Genomic DNA, 15,262 nt, shown 5'->3' on the forward strand with positions numbered 1-15,262 from the left:
TTCAGGGCCTCAGTTGCCTCGTCAGTAAGATGGGGATAATCATCCTCCCTTATCGGACTGTTGTGAAGTTAGATGGGGTGGACGTAATGGTCTGGCACAATGGCCGGCGTATAGTAAGCGCTTAACAAGGGCTGTTTATTCTCATTATTAACTCTTCCTCCTCCGACAGTCACCGTGCAACGGGCAGCATCGTCCCCACAGAGCGACAGCCACTCGACCAACCTTTCTGCCGGACCAGATTCTTCGCCAGAGTTGTCTAGCTCCGCTCCAGACCCGCCCCCTCCCCCAGGCTGCCAGGAAAGAGCTTCGCCCGGCCGGGGCAGCTCTCAAGGGCCACCCCGGGTTTGAACAGACCCGACAGAAGCCGCCGACTCCACAACCAAGCTCCCACGGACCCCGTGGGTCCCCCCCCAAAATGTGATGCGCTTCCGAAGGGCCCCTGGAGCCACCGGGGCCGAGAAACAAGGCTTAGCCATCCCTAGACCGCCTGGAGGGGAGGAGAGGGGAGGGTCCGGTCGCGACGGGGAGGGCCGCCCGGTTACCTGAGGCGACGGGCGGGGCCCGCATTGCTGGGGCGGGCGCCGCCGCCGCCGCCGCCGCCGCCGCCGCCGCCGGCCGCACTCGGCCTTCCGCCTCAAGCCACCCGCGCCATAGGCCCGGCGCTTTCGCTGCCCCGGCCGGCTGTCCTCAAGCGGTCGCTCCGTCCACCCGTCAGCGGCTCTCCCAGGGCGCCCGGGTCGACGAAGGCCACTCGGGCCGGCCGGCTGGGCTCTGCTCAGGCAACTTCCGACTGCCAGGGGCGGCAGCGTCAAATAACTCCCCGAGCCTAGAGGATCACTGCGCGTGCGCGGCGCGCCTGATCAGAGACGTGTGTGGGGCCGAGGCGGTGGCGTCAAATAATTCCCAAGACACGGAGCCGGAAGCCGCGCGTGCGCAGCTATCCCAGGTCGCCGCGCGCGGGGTATAGTCCCGCCTCCCTTTCCGGAGGAGCAGGAGGGGTGAAGTGACGGATTCGCCTACATCATCGCAATACAGGCGTGGAGGCGGTCCACATGCGTCCCTATGAAACAGTTGGGACTCTGCCTGTTTTTGATGCGGACGGAGTAAGGGTCTTCTCTGCAAGATTCTGGCTCCCACTCAGGTTCTAGGAATTTCTCACACCATTACAGCACCCTTCCTTTGAAATGTTGTCCTTTACCCGCCGCCCCCTTATATTGATAGCATTATGAGCAATGTTCAGTTCCAGGCCAGATGTGTGTTACAAAGATGAATCGGACATCAGATTCAGAGCCTGTCATTAAGGAGCTGAGTCTGATATAGGCGATAAGACATTATTAATAGTAGTAATAATAGCAAGAGCTACCGGTTTGAGCACCTACAATGCACCACACATTTCGTAAACAGTACCACTTCCAATCATTTGGTTTCAACTTCAACGAAGAAAATGATAAATACCATTAGAGAGATACAGCTCAAGTCCCTTGGGAGTGTAAAGGAGGAAACTTGGGCTGAGAAAGAGGAGGGAGAACCTGGCCTTGAGACTGTCCTTGATATTCAGAGAGGAAGGGATCAGAATAGTAGTGCTGAAGTCACGGTGTCTGAAAAGAGCAGAACAGAGCAAAGAAGATGCTGACTTCTCCTCCTTACCCTCAGTTAGAAGAGACCATGGAGGAAGGAGTGACAAGGGAACTGGTACCCTCGTGGGAAAAAAAAATAATAATAAGAGTGTTTCCTCAATATTTTGTCTCCCCCCCCCACACACACACATACATACCCAGGAAAGTAACTAGAGGAGAGAAAAGGAAAAGGAAGAATGTTCCAGGACAAGAACAGGCTATATCCAGGATACTTTGTGGATCGAAGCAATACATTTCAATTAAACGCAGTGTGGCACATGTTGTAAGAGGCTCTCAATATTTATTCCAATCACTTATCCCTTGCCTTTCCAAACTACAGAGGCTGGAAAGCAAAGCACACAGTTCCCCCCTTCCCTTGCAGCTAGAAGTGGCAATAAGACAAAGTCCTGGCCAATAAGATGTAGGCAGAAGTCCCAAGGGACAGCTTCCCTTCCAGAATAAAAAGGAACTCTTTGGAGAAGTTTGTGACCTTCACTCTTCCCCTACTTCATGCTTGGAATTAAGGCACAACACCCGGAGGTGCAGCAATCATCTTGAGACCATGAGGAGGATTGTGCTAAGGAAGATGAAATAAAAGGACAAAAGAAGCCTGGTACCTTAGGTCATACTCAAGCAGCTGCACAAACCCTGGACTGCCTTCCTGTTTCATGAGGGGGAAAAAAAAATCTTTTTTAGACCACAGTTTGTCAAGTTACCTGTTACTTTCAACCAGACTCATTCCTAACATAATAAATATGGAACATCTGTAATATGTCAGACAGGTAAGGAGCTGATAATGGAGGTGATAGCTTAGAAGAGCAATGGGTGACGGGAACTGGAAAAATGACAGACACAGAGGACTGGGGGGCTGTCAAAGCTTTTAGGGAGATGATGAAAGTACACCTATCTCCCACCTGATGACTTTAATTCATTCCTGAAAATTCTGCCTCTAAGTGAAAAGCTGATAAATGAAAAATATATATATTTCCATTATTTTTTTTAATTTTATTTATTTATTTATTTTTGGCTGCATTGGGTCTTCGTTGCTGTGCACAGGCTTTCTCTAGTTGCAGAGAGTGGGGGCTACTCTTTGTTGTGGTGCGCAGGCTTCTCATTGTGGTGGCTTCTCTTGTCACGGAGCACGGGCTCTAGGCACATGGGCTTCAGTAGTTGTAGCACGTGGGCTCAGCAGCTGTGGCTCACGGTCTCTAGTCCACAGGCTCAGTAGTTGTGGCACACTGGCTTAGTTGCTCCGTGGCATGTGGGATCTTCCCGGACCAGGGCTCGAACCCGTGTCCCCTGCATTGGCAGGTGGATTCTCAACCACTGTACCACCAGGGAAGCCATTCCATTAATTTTAATGGGAAAAAGATAGGTGTTCAATTCCAACCCAAGACACCTAAATATTTTTAACAGACAAAAATGTAGCAATGGAACAATGGAAACAAAAATCATATAAGCAATAAATAAATAATTTTAAATTAAGAATATGGCTTCTGCGGGGGGAAGGATATAGGGGGTTTGGGATTGATATGTACACACTGCTATATTTAAAATGGATAACCAACAAGGACCTACTGTAGAGCTCAGGGAGCTCTGCTCAATAATATGTAACAACCTAAATGGGAAAAGAATTTGAAAAAGCATAGATACATGTATACGTGTAACTGAATCACTTTGTGGGACTTCCCTGGAGGTCCAGTGGTTAAGACTCTGTGCTCCCCATGCAGGGGGCACGGGTTCGATCCTCGGTCGGGGAACTAAGATCCCACAGGCCACATGGTGTGGCCAAAAGATAAATAAATAAATGAAACTGAATCACTTTGCTGTACACCTGAAAATAACACAACACTGTTAATCAACTATACTCCAATATAAAATAAAATGCTAAAAAAAAAAGAATGTGGCTTCTACGTAAAGAATGTAATGTATAAGGACTAATGTACTGACCAAGAAGACAAGATTTAATATTAGGTGAGGGGTGGTGGGTGGAGGAAAGATACAAGTGAGCAGTCATTTTTTAAAGGTGATATTATATTTCTGCATCTTTTTCTTTTCCAATTTTTAAAAAATTTTTCAGGGTTTCTCTTAAACCAACATAAAAATAAAGTTACAACACACACAAAACACCTTGAGGGAAAATTAAACATCAGAACACTTTGAAACATATGCGAAAAGTGTGCATGCACAATAGACTGAAAAGACATATGCAATGCTATACAGAATAAAACATTTGGATTCTCCAAACAGGGCACAATTCAAATCTGTTCTACATTGTAAATTCTCACTATAAAAGTAGAATGAATTGGGGAATTGTCTTCATCTGAAACTGTACTGTCAGAATAATCACTTTGTATCATGTACCTAATTACTGTGTATTAAAAGGTATTGCATTTGAAAAACGAAAAAAAATGGAGCAGTTGTATCAACCTTATGTGGCAGACGTTTTTCCTGAATTGACCTCACCAATATATATAATCCATCCCCCAGTTCTTCTTACAATGTAACCAACATCTTCCCACTGAGAGATGGATCCGTATTTCCTCTCCTTGAGTCTGGTTGGCTGCTGTGACTGTTCTGGCCAATAGGGCAGAAGTAATGCTTGGTGACTTCTAGGGCTAGGTCATTAAGAGGATTCGGCTTCCACCTGGCTTACCCCCTTTTGCAATGCTCACCCTCAGTACCCAGTCACCATACTGGGAGGAAGCTCAGACCACATGAAGAGAGCATGTGGAGATGTTCCAGCTGACAACCTGAGACAACCTGTCTCAGCTGACAACATCAATGGCCAGACATGTGAGTGAGGAAGGCTTCAGATGATTCCAGTCCCCAGGCTTCAAGCCAACTCACCTGAAAGCAAGCAAAGTAGAGATAAGATAACCCCAGCCCAAATAGCAGATTCATGAGCAAAATAAATATTGTCATTGTTCTAAGCCACTAAGTTTTGGGGTAAATTGTGTGGAACCATAGTAAATGGAACAGTTTTCAAAAGCCATAATTGAGAAAAGTGTTTAACTGAACAAATGTATGAAAGGTATGTCATCTGTAGCCAGTTTTTTTCCTTTTCTTCCTTTTTCAGTTGTGCAGAACTAGCTTGGTGTGGATAATGGTTGAGAAGATCCACTTCTATTTCTCCTGAACCTAATGCAATACTAGCACAGTGTATGTGCTCAATGAACATTTGTTGGATGGATGGGTGAGTGGCTGGAAGATTCATTGGCTCAGTGTTGAACCCAGTTTCTTGCTGGACCGTTAAGTCTTAGTGAATAATATCCAGTGGTAGAGGTAGAAAATATCAATTAGATCTAGGTAAGAGGTCCCCTGCCCCAGACCTTTTGCCTCAAATGGTACTGCATTTTGGATTGGTATTCCCCAAAATTTTCTGAGTGCCCCTCCAAGGCCACCAATGCCATCTTGGCCAGGTGCCCCAATCCAGACCAGGCCCCATGTGGGTCCTGTTGGCCATAAATTTCTACCTTGAAATCTTATAAGTCTCACTTCAGTGGTTGGGGCTGGCCAGAGGTGCCGTCTAGGAACAGCTACCCCGTCCCAGACCATGTCCATCCCGGGTGCGTCTCATTCTCCATTTCTTTTCTTTGAAGAACTCTTCAACCCTCTATCTTACCCCCACCCCTCTCTCACTTATGTGTGGGGTTGCCCAGATGCCCTGAGATACTCCAGGACTCATGTTATGGAGCCCCATAGCCAGCTCTGGTTCCAAGAGGACAGCCAGGCAAGGACCTCACTCTTGCTATCGGATACAGTAGTTCTTTCACCCTTTGTGCAAGATTGGGCTGCGAAAATAGTTTTAGTATGATTTTGATGATTCTCACTCACTTTGGAACCAGGCTAGGTTTAAGATTGTGAGCCATCAACAATGCATTGCAGACGCTTGAGCTGCAAGTGTGGACCCAGATATTGGCTTGCACTTCTCTGTTCAGACCACAGTGCCCCTCTAACCTACTGAAGCCAGGGAAATGGGAGAAAAGGGCAGCAGATGTCCTTTACTCTGGGTGTTCTGCTGTCCCTTCCCCAGCTAGCCCCCAGGGTGGTCACCTCACTCCCTCTGGCAGAAGCAGCCATGCCTGTTTCCTCCAAGGACTTTTGAGATGTTGATCTGCAATGCCGATGTGCTCTTTCCATCGAGGTACTTTTCATGCCTCCAACCAGTGTAATGACATGGTGCTCTCATCTGTCTTAAGCCATGGAGAACAAGGGATGGATGTATCTTGTACGAAGGGGGCCACTCTTCTCACTCTGCTCACGGGCCCCTTTCCTGTGCTCCCGCTGGTGTGGTGTGTGGAAGGCAGGACTGTGGTCAGCATTGAAAGCAATCATAATTCAGGAATGCAGTGATTATGGCCTAAAGAGTTCAAGATATGTAGTCGAAAGGAAAGCTTCACTAGTGTTAGCTTAGTCTGAGTGAAGAGAAGACAAGAACCCAAAGTTGAGGCTGAGGGTTCTTTTGCCCCTCGAGAGATCTGTCTGGGCAAAGGGGAGTTCTGGGCAGAGCTCTGGCCCCTGAGGCTTCTGAGAAGGAGCTGCTACCATCATGACAAGCATGAATTTCTGTACATGAGCCCCTGTGGCAAACTGGTGACACCTACAGACCTCTTCTCAGAGTCGTATTTTTAAATGCATCAAATGAAATATGTCAGATTGCAAGGGAGGCCGATTATATTAAAATAAAGCTATTAGAATATTTTTTAAACCTGCAATATGGTGATATATGTGCCTCCTTAGTAATGCATTAAATAACAAGATCTAGCAGCAGGTCTTATAAGTACCATAATTTTGAAGTAGTTGTGAACTTGAAAGATGTTTTGAAATGTCTACAACGACTCCAGCATGATGTGAAAAATCCATGATTTGTATTGGCGACAAAGTCAAGGTCATGCTAATATTACCGTGATTTGTTGCTTACATTAACAATTAGAAAACATGCGAAATTTCAGTCAGAGATTAGTGAAAATAAAGATGTAATTTATTCCCATGCAAGTTCACAAACCCTAGGTTAAGAAGCCCTTCAATAAATTCTGATAGACCTGACAAACTGTGTGGCAAATTCTAACTCACTCAAAACTATAATCGAGGGGCTTCCCTGGTGGCGCAGTGGTTAAGAATCCGCCTGCCACTGCAGGGGACACGGATTCAATCCCTGGTCTGGGAAGATCCCACATGCCATGGAGCAACTAAGCCCATGCGCCACAACTACTGAGCCTGCGCTCTAGAGCCTGTGAGCCACAACTACTGAAGCCCGCGTGCCTAGAGCCCGTGCTCCACCACAAGAGAAGCCACTGCAATGAGAAGCCTGCGCACCGCACCGAAGAGTGGCCCCCGCTCGCCGCAGCTAGAGAAAGCCGTGCACAGCAACGAAGAACCAAAGCAGCCAAAAATAAATAAATAAATTTATTAAAAAAAAAAAAACAAAACTATAATTGTTCCCAAATAGGTAGTATGTAGACCCTTAGAGAGGGACCAATGAGCTCTAGGAGCCAGTAAGGGATTCCCAAGAATAAGTTATAGCAAGTAATCCTATAAGGTTTTTGTGATAGAATCAGAGACTAATAGGTTGGGAAGGCCTGTGTGTAACCATATTATGCCTGAAAGGCCCTTGACCCAAACCCTCATGATGTCTTTTTAACTGAGATAAAGAGATGTAAGCTGGGCAATAACGCAGTTGGTTGACTGCCTAGAGAGTTCAGTCAGTCTCCAAAGGGTCAAAGCCAAGCTGGAGAGTGTGTTCCAATAGCATCCTAGAGGACTCAGCCCTAAGCTCTGGCTGAACCAATAGTTTCTTGCAGAGACTTGGATGAGAACCTAGAAAACCAGCTGAGCCGATTCTCAAAAGACACGAAGCCCCGAGGCTTGGTGAATACTCTGGATAGCAGAGTCCAAATCCAAAGCGATGCTAGGAAGCCAGAAATAAAAATGAACAGAATTTCTCAAGAAGGAATTTAATGAAGATGGATGCATTGGGATTGACATACATACACTGTTGATACTATGTATAAAATAGATAACTAATGAGAACATACTGTATAGCACAGGGGACTACTTAATGCACTGTGGTGACCTTAAGTCATGGGAAGGAAATCTGAAAAACAGGGAATATATGTGTATGTATAGCTGATTCATTTTGCTGTACAGTAGAAACTAACACAACATTGTAAAGCAACTATACTCCAATAAAAATTAATTTAAATAAATAAAACCAGAATTGGAAAAAAAGAATAAAATTAGTTAAAGAGAGAGAAAATATATATTACCAAGAAACAGAATGAAATATTGACTTCAGAGAAAAGACTTGTAATAAAAAGAGAAATACGGTCATCTCAGCAAATATAGGCTTTTGTACAGTAGATATGTAAGCATCTCTTTTGTCCCTTTTCTGTTTGTTCATCTCTGTTTTTCTCAGACCTTAATCATAAAAATGATATCACTAGGTAACGTTTAACCTAACTTCTGATTTTTGCTTTACTGAATGTACACAATGCCTTGCCTAACCTGTTGATTCCTTTCCTGGATTAGAAGGAGTAATAATGAAGAATTAAGTAGTTAAAGAATGACTTACTATCTACCCCTAGCTTCCCCTTGGTAAACTTGTAGGCAGACCACGCGGGCAGGAGAGCACCCAGAGGAAGATCAGAAGTCAGCAGGTCTGCACGCAATGGAAAAATGACAAAGAATATGACCTCCTTAATATTTAACTGTGATTATTTCCCCTTTTTCCCTTTAAAAATTGTCATGGCTGAGCAGAATCTTTGGAGTTGTTCTTGGCACATGAGTCTACTTTCTCCCCAGATTGCTGGCTTTCTGATTAAAGCAACTTTCCTTTCTACCAAAAAAAGAAAGAGAGTTCAAGTCATGATTGGAAGACGTATTACTCCACATTTACAAAACAATATTGCAAATGATAAATTTAACATGACCAGAAAATAAATCATCATTCTTATTTTCCCGCATACTCTGGGTAAGACTTATATTCGTAGTTCTCATCAATGAGGCACAGTAAAAATCTTCGAGAGAGTCCTTGGAAACCAGCATGTAGGGACCACCGCCATGGATGCTACAGCATCATGAGTAATGTATGAATTGTAATGCAATATATAAGTAAAGAAATGTATTAGAGAAATACAAAGTTAAGAAGATCTATATTGCTTCAATACTAACAGGTTCCAAATGGTGTACCTTTTTTTGCAGTGGGAAATAAGAAACTAAGCAAGAATGGCACATTTTACAATAAATAACATGAAGAGATGGTTCTTGGAGTTGAAGAGGAAGAGACTGTGTCTGGATATTACCAAGAATCTTCACATGCACTGACAGGACAAGAAATAAAGTCTCAGTACCTCTTCTCTACCCATTATCTAAATCTTCATCAGTAAATCACAACGCTCCACATGGGGCTCATGAATTTTTTTTTTTTTTTTTTTGTCATGCAGCATGGCTTGTGGGATCTTAGTTCCCCGACCAGGGATGGAACCCAGGCCCTCAGCAGTGAGGGCACGGAGTCCTAACCACTGGACCACCAGGGAATTCCCCTCTGTAATACATTTTTAAGAAAACTGTTTATATAGACAGGGGCTATACAAAAAATATTTGCCAAGGCCTTGCACATACTAGGACTGCCTTGGCTGGTGTCCTCCTCTTCTCCCTATAGGCCCCTTGAGCTCCTCTGAGCTCACTTCCCCCACTCTTGAAAGCACCATTTTCCAGGCAGTCTTAATTGCCAACTTGGGCCCCCACTGGAGTGGCTGCCCCAGAACATCCCCTCCAGTCAAAAGGTCCAAATCACACATACATCTCCCGCATGGATGGAGTGTGCCTACTCTTTTATTTTTAATACCAGGAAATAAATTTAGTGACCAACAAATAAGGACAAGCCACTGAGAATGGACGGATGTCTGAATGCCAGGAGCAAAGGCTGTCACTACATGTCTATTCTGAGACCTCAATACACTGCCCTGTTTGCTGGAATCCCCGTTAGGTAGGCAAGATCAACCTGGATAAGCAAACCCTCCATGGAACACCTTAACAACTGGCCATTTGGGGCAAGTTAAGGGGAAAACTCAGGCTTTTAGCGAGGATGCATTGGCGACGGAAATCTAACTTATACTTTAAAAAGAAATATTTATTGGAAAGCTTACGTCATCAAATAAGGGGAGGGCAGAGGTCAAGTTGGGCCTTCAAGACAACAAGCACAGGGGACTGGAATTCCTCTGGGACTCCCTGTCCTGCAGCTCTGCCTCTCCCTATGTGTGGACTTCTGACTCCACACTTATTCTGGTTTTTTGCATACAGTTAGAGACATACTCTAGGTTTATCCCAGGCATGTCTCCATCCACCTTCCACTGAAGGTAGGCAGGTTTGCCACATAGGGATGTGCACTGTACCCCTCCTGGGAGCCATTCACATCATACTTCATAGCTGAGAAGCAGAGATGCTGGGGATGCTTGGTTGAGCCCATGCCATAGAAAATGCTTGACTGAAAGAGAGGGGTAGGTTTTCTTAGTACATTCTTCTCTGGTGGGGAAGGGTGGGCCTCAACAAGCCCATTCCAAGGGAGCTCAAGGAATCCCACCCTAACCGTTAACGATCTCCCTGGTAAAGCTGCCAGGGAATAGCTCAAAGAATCGGCACTTTGAAGCTTTGTATTCCCAGGCTTGATCACCTCAAGCAGAAGACAGCTAAACCTATGAGAGCAGAACCCACACAGGGTCTATTGGAAGTGGCGAGAGTTTTACAAGGAGGTGGCACATTCTGAAAAAGGGCACTTAAAGGCAATACCTGTGACGTTGGAGCAAACTTCGTTACTTAGAATTTTTTATTTTAAGAAGAGGTTAAACCTATATTCTTGTGTACTTTTTTCACTGTTGAGAAGCTGTCTTTCTTGCATTTGGAAAGGACAGCTTTTTAAAAAAATTATAAAACTCTTGCTCCCAAGAAAACAATGTCTTTAGCAGATCTAAATCAAAGATAACATAAACTCTGGTTTCCCTCAACACCTCTGATGGATATCACAGCTGAAACTTATTTCACAAAGCTAGGGTGGGGAAAATATCTCATCTCTTTTCTTTTTTTTTTTTAAATTGAAGTGTAGTTGATTTACCATGCTGTGCCAATCTCTGCTGTACAGCATAGTGACTCAGTTATACACACATATATATTCTTTTTTATATTCTTTTCCTTTATGGTTTATCACAGGATTTTAAAAAAATATTTATTTATTTATTTGGTTGAGTTGGGTCTTATTGCGGCAGGCGGGCTCCTTAGTTGTGGCATGTGAACTCTTAGTTACAGCATGCATGTGGGATCTTAGTCACCTGACCAGGGATCGAACCTGCGCCCCCTGCACTGAAAGCGCAGAGTCTTAACCACTGGACCACCAGGGAAGCCCCTATCACAGCATCTTGAACATAGTTCCCTTTATCCCTTTTCTTTGTAGAATCGAATAGGAACTGTTCTGTACCTCCATTTTTTGGAACTGGTGGGCCATTCAATCTCAGTGGTTCACTGCGGTTCTGATTCCCTCAGGGTTTTGCTAAAGTCCTGAAGGAGTGCCCAAGACCATAACACTGGGGAGAAACCCTCTGAACTCCTGTCCACACTGGTCAGTGGAGGTAAGTCTCCTGTGTGATGAGTCACAAGCTCCCTTTACAGTAGGGAATTTCTCAATGAAGGCCTTCAAAGTTATAAACTTCTCCTTATGTACTGTTTTAGCTGCATTCCACAAGTTTTGATATACGGTATGTTCGTAATAGTTCAAGTCTAAGTATTGTCTAAAGTTTTGTTTTTACGTGTCTTTATGTTATAGTCATATTGTAATCTATGTGATACTGATGCATTGGTATTTGAGACTCGCTTTGCAGCAGATAATGTGGTCATTATTTGTAAATACTTCAAACGTGCTTGAGAAAGAGATATACTCTCTCACTGTTGGGCAAAGATTTCCAAATGTTTTCTTAAAAATCTATTAAAATCAAGCCTATATTCCAAAGACTAGAGTATGGAAAGAAAAAATAGTAACTTTATAGTGGGGAAGTCTGGCAGCTACCACCTTAACCAAGTAATCAAGGTTAATATCACTGGTGATAAGTCATGTCATATATTCCGATAGGATGTGATAAGAGGGCCTTTTCACCTCTCTGATATTCTTCCCCCAAACCCATAACTCCAGTCTAATCATGAGAAAACATCAGAAAAGCCCAAATTGAGAGACATTCTACAAAATATCTTACCAACACATTTCAAAACTGTCAACGTCGGGACTTCCCTGGTGGCCCAGTGGTTAAGAATCTGCCTGCCAATGCAGGCACGGGTTCGATCCCAGATCCAGGAAGATCCCACATGCCACAGAGCACCTAGGCCGAGGTGCTCGCGAGCCACAACTACTGAGCCCGCGTGCCTAGAGCCCGTGCTCCGCAACAAGAGAAGCCACCGCAATGAGAAGCCTGCGCACAGCAACGAGGAGTAGCCCCCCACTTGCCGCAACTAGAGAAAGCCCGCGCGCAGCAACAAAGATCCAACACAGCCAAAGGAAAAAAAAAAAAAATCCTTTCAGCCTTATTCCAACTACTACTGCAGTGACCTTAAAAAAAAAAAAAAAGACTCCATGCTCCCAATGCAAGCGGCACAGGTTCGATCCCTGGTCGGGGAACTAAGATCCCACATACTTAGCAGCCAAAAACAAAAACAAAAAAACTGTCAAGGTCATGAAAAATAAGGAAAGACTGAGAAACTGTTGCAGATGGGAGGAGATTAAGGAAACATAATGACTAAATGTAATGTGGTATTCTGGATTGCATCCTGGCACAGAAAATGGACATGAGTGGGGAAACTGGTGAAATCCAAACTGAACTTGGAGTTCAGTTAATGGTAAGGTACCAGTATTAACTTCTTAATTTTAACAAATGTGCTTATTAGGGGCACCTGGGTGAAGGATACATGGGAACTCTTTGTACTAGGTTTTAAACTTTTCTGCAAATCTAAAACTATCAAAATAAAAGGTTTATTTTTAAAAGTCATCTATTGTACTGTTCAAATTTTCTAGTAAAAATAAAGCAAGGGAAAAAATAAAGGGGGGGGGGTTCTGTCTCCACTTCTCCAAACACTTCTACTTTGGAGCCTTCTGAAGTCCCCAAGAGAAGGAAACAAACACAAAACTTGGCCATCTTCTTGATATGGTGAAGAACCTTCAATAAATAATAACAAAGGTCAATAATTTAACAATAAGGTAGGGCATTTGCTGTATCAAGAGTTTTCATACATCACTCTGTTTAATCTTCACCACATCCCTCTAAAGGAGGTAACTGGGGCCCAGACAGGTTGAAATTTGTCACCCAAGTTTCTGGTTGGGTTGGACCAGATCCGTGCGACTCCAAAGCTAGCGCTCTCCCAGCCACTCCAGGCTGCTGCCCTAATCCTCAATGGTGCATGCCATCCCCACTGGCTGTCCTAGAGCTCCTCCCTGCATCCCCCATGCTGCTTTTGCACGTGGACCACTCCTCCTTTGCCCAGTTAATTCTACTTCCTCCGGGATAACTTCTCTGACCCCCAAAGAGGTCAGGTGGCCCTGTTGAATCTCACAGCACCTGTCATTTGTCCTCCATAGCATTTCTAACAGTTTTTAATGATTTCTTCATTTGTGGGTTACTTGTTTATCATGATGGGATTGTGAGCTATCAACTGTCTATGTTCACTCGTGTGTGTTCCCAGTGCTTACTTAGCACAGAGGCTGGCACTTAGTAGGTGCTCAATTAACAAGTAGTAACTGACTGAATGAACACACTCCCAGCACACTAAGGTTAACTCTAGGAGGTGGGGCTTACGCTGGGCAAGCACTACGGAACTTGGCATCCTGCCTCCAGTAGGTTCTGGAACATGATGCAGGGATTCCATCCGGCACACCTGATATATACCTGGCCCTGCTCTGCCAAGATGGGGAAGAGGGATTCCAGGGGATGGGGAACCCAGGCTGGAGGAGCTTCTTTACCAGATGCAGCAGCCTTCCTGTAAAGAAGGCATCCTTGCAGCACTCTTCTTTCATGGAATTAGCCTCGAACCCCTCATCATCTAGATCTGTGTGCTGTCCAATAAGGTAGCCACCAGCCACATGTGCTGTAAGCATAACCAAGATGTGCTATAAGCATGAAATGTACACCAGATTTCAAATATTTAGTTTGGGGGAAAAATATAAAACATCTCAATAATTTTTATATTAATTGTATGTTGAAATGAAAATATTTTTTGATGTAGTGAATCAAATAAAACCATATTACTAAAATGTATTCATCTGCTTTTTATTTCTTTAACGCAGCTAGTAGGAAAATTTTTCCTTTTTTCTTTGCGGTACGCGGGCCTCTCACTGTTGTGGCCTCTCCCGTTGCGGAGCACAGGCTCCGGACGCGCAGGCTCAACAGCCATGGCTCATGGGCCCAGCCGCTCCGCGGCATGCGGGATCTTCCCGGACCTGAGCACAAACCTGTGTCCCCTGCATCGGCAGGCGGACTCTCTACCACTGCGCCACCAGGGAAGCCCGGAAAATTTTAAATTACATGTATGGGTTTATATTGGACAGTGCTGTTCTAGACTGTACACTCCATGAGGCCCCTCCTCAGCTTTGTTCAGGATTGTGTGCACAGCTTAGAGCAAGGCCCACACATAGTGACTGTTCCATAAATATCTGGAAATAGAATTTATTATGTATATACCTGTATGTGATCCCCATGAGGGCAGATCCTGCTTCTCAGCACAGTGCCTGACAAATCTTTTTCCATGGACAAATAAACCTTCATTCTCCCAGATGGCCGTTCTCCTGGCTTGATTATACTATACATAAAACTCCCACCAGCTGCCTCACCTCTGGTACCAGGCACCAACTTGCTGATAGGATCATAGCCCTTCTGACCCTAATCCTGGTTCTTGGGCCACCTCGGTCATACCCTGCCAAGGTTTTTTCAAGCTTAGGAGACCTAGGATGACTCCTGCCTCAGATACAGCCGTAATGAGATGCGTACTCGATACTTTGGCGTTGGCTGAAACATGCCTATCGTCTCTGTACATGTCAGGTTCACAAGTTCAGTCCTCAAGACTGGTGATTTAGATGGGGACTATTTTAGGAAGACTGGATAATAGGCCATAATCTGAAACAGATGGAGGGAATAGTAAAATATCCTAATTTCCAGTTTCCCAGTACAAACAAGCATCTGACAGCCTCGTATGCTTGTGCTATTTATGAAATCAGCCTGCAACATTTTTTTTTTTTAAACATCTTTATTGGGGTATAATTGCTTTACAATGGTGTGTTAGTTTCTGCTTTATAACAAAGTGAATCAGTTATACATATACATATGTTCCCATATGTCTTCCCTCTTGCGTCTCCCTCCCTCCCACTCTCCCTATCCCACCCCTCCAGGCTGTCACAAAGCACCGAGCTAATATCCCTGTGCCTTGCGGCTGCTTCCCCCTAGCTATCTACCTTACTACGTTTGTTAGTGTGTAGCCTGCAACATTTTTCACTACTTGATACACCAGGAAATGGTAAGCCAGCTGAACCATTCATTGGAAGGGAGACAGGTCCCTTCATTTCTCTGAGCTTTGGTTTCCTCATTTATAAAATGGAGAATAATTAAGTCTACCTCACT

The 15,262-nt window shown here is 44.5% G+C and overlaps 1 protein-coding gene across 2 annotated transcripts in view; it reads right to left on the reverse strand.

The window, feature by feature from the left end:
• RALGAPB (Ral GTPase activating protein non-catalytic beta subunit) overlaps positions 1 to 785 on the reverse strand; it is a 100,150-nt gene extending 99,365 nt beyond the window's left edge. For both annotated transcript variants that reach the window (XM_029220370.1, XM_029220369.1), the window contains exon 1: positions 543 to 785. The gene's annotated coding sequence lies outside the window, so the exon portion shown is untranslated. The remainder of the gene's footprint in view (positions 1 to 542) is intronic.
• Positions 786 to 15,262: the final 14,477 nt, after the last annotated feature.

Source organism: Monodon monoceros, unplaced genomic scaffold (genome assembly GCF_005190385.1).
Source record: "Monodon monoceros isolate NGI ecotype Baffin Bay Population unplaced genomic scaffold, NGI_Narwhal_1 Super_Scaffold_13, whole genome shotgun sequence".
In the NCBI taxonomy this organism is placed as follows: domain Eukaryota; kingdom Metazoa; phylum Chordata; class Mammalia; order Artiodactyla; family Monodontidae; genus Monodon; species Monodon monoceros.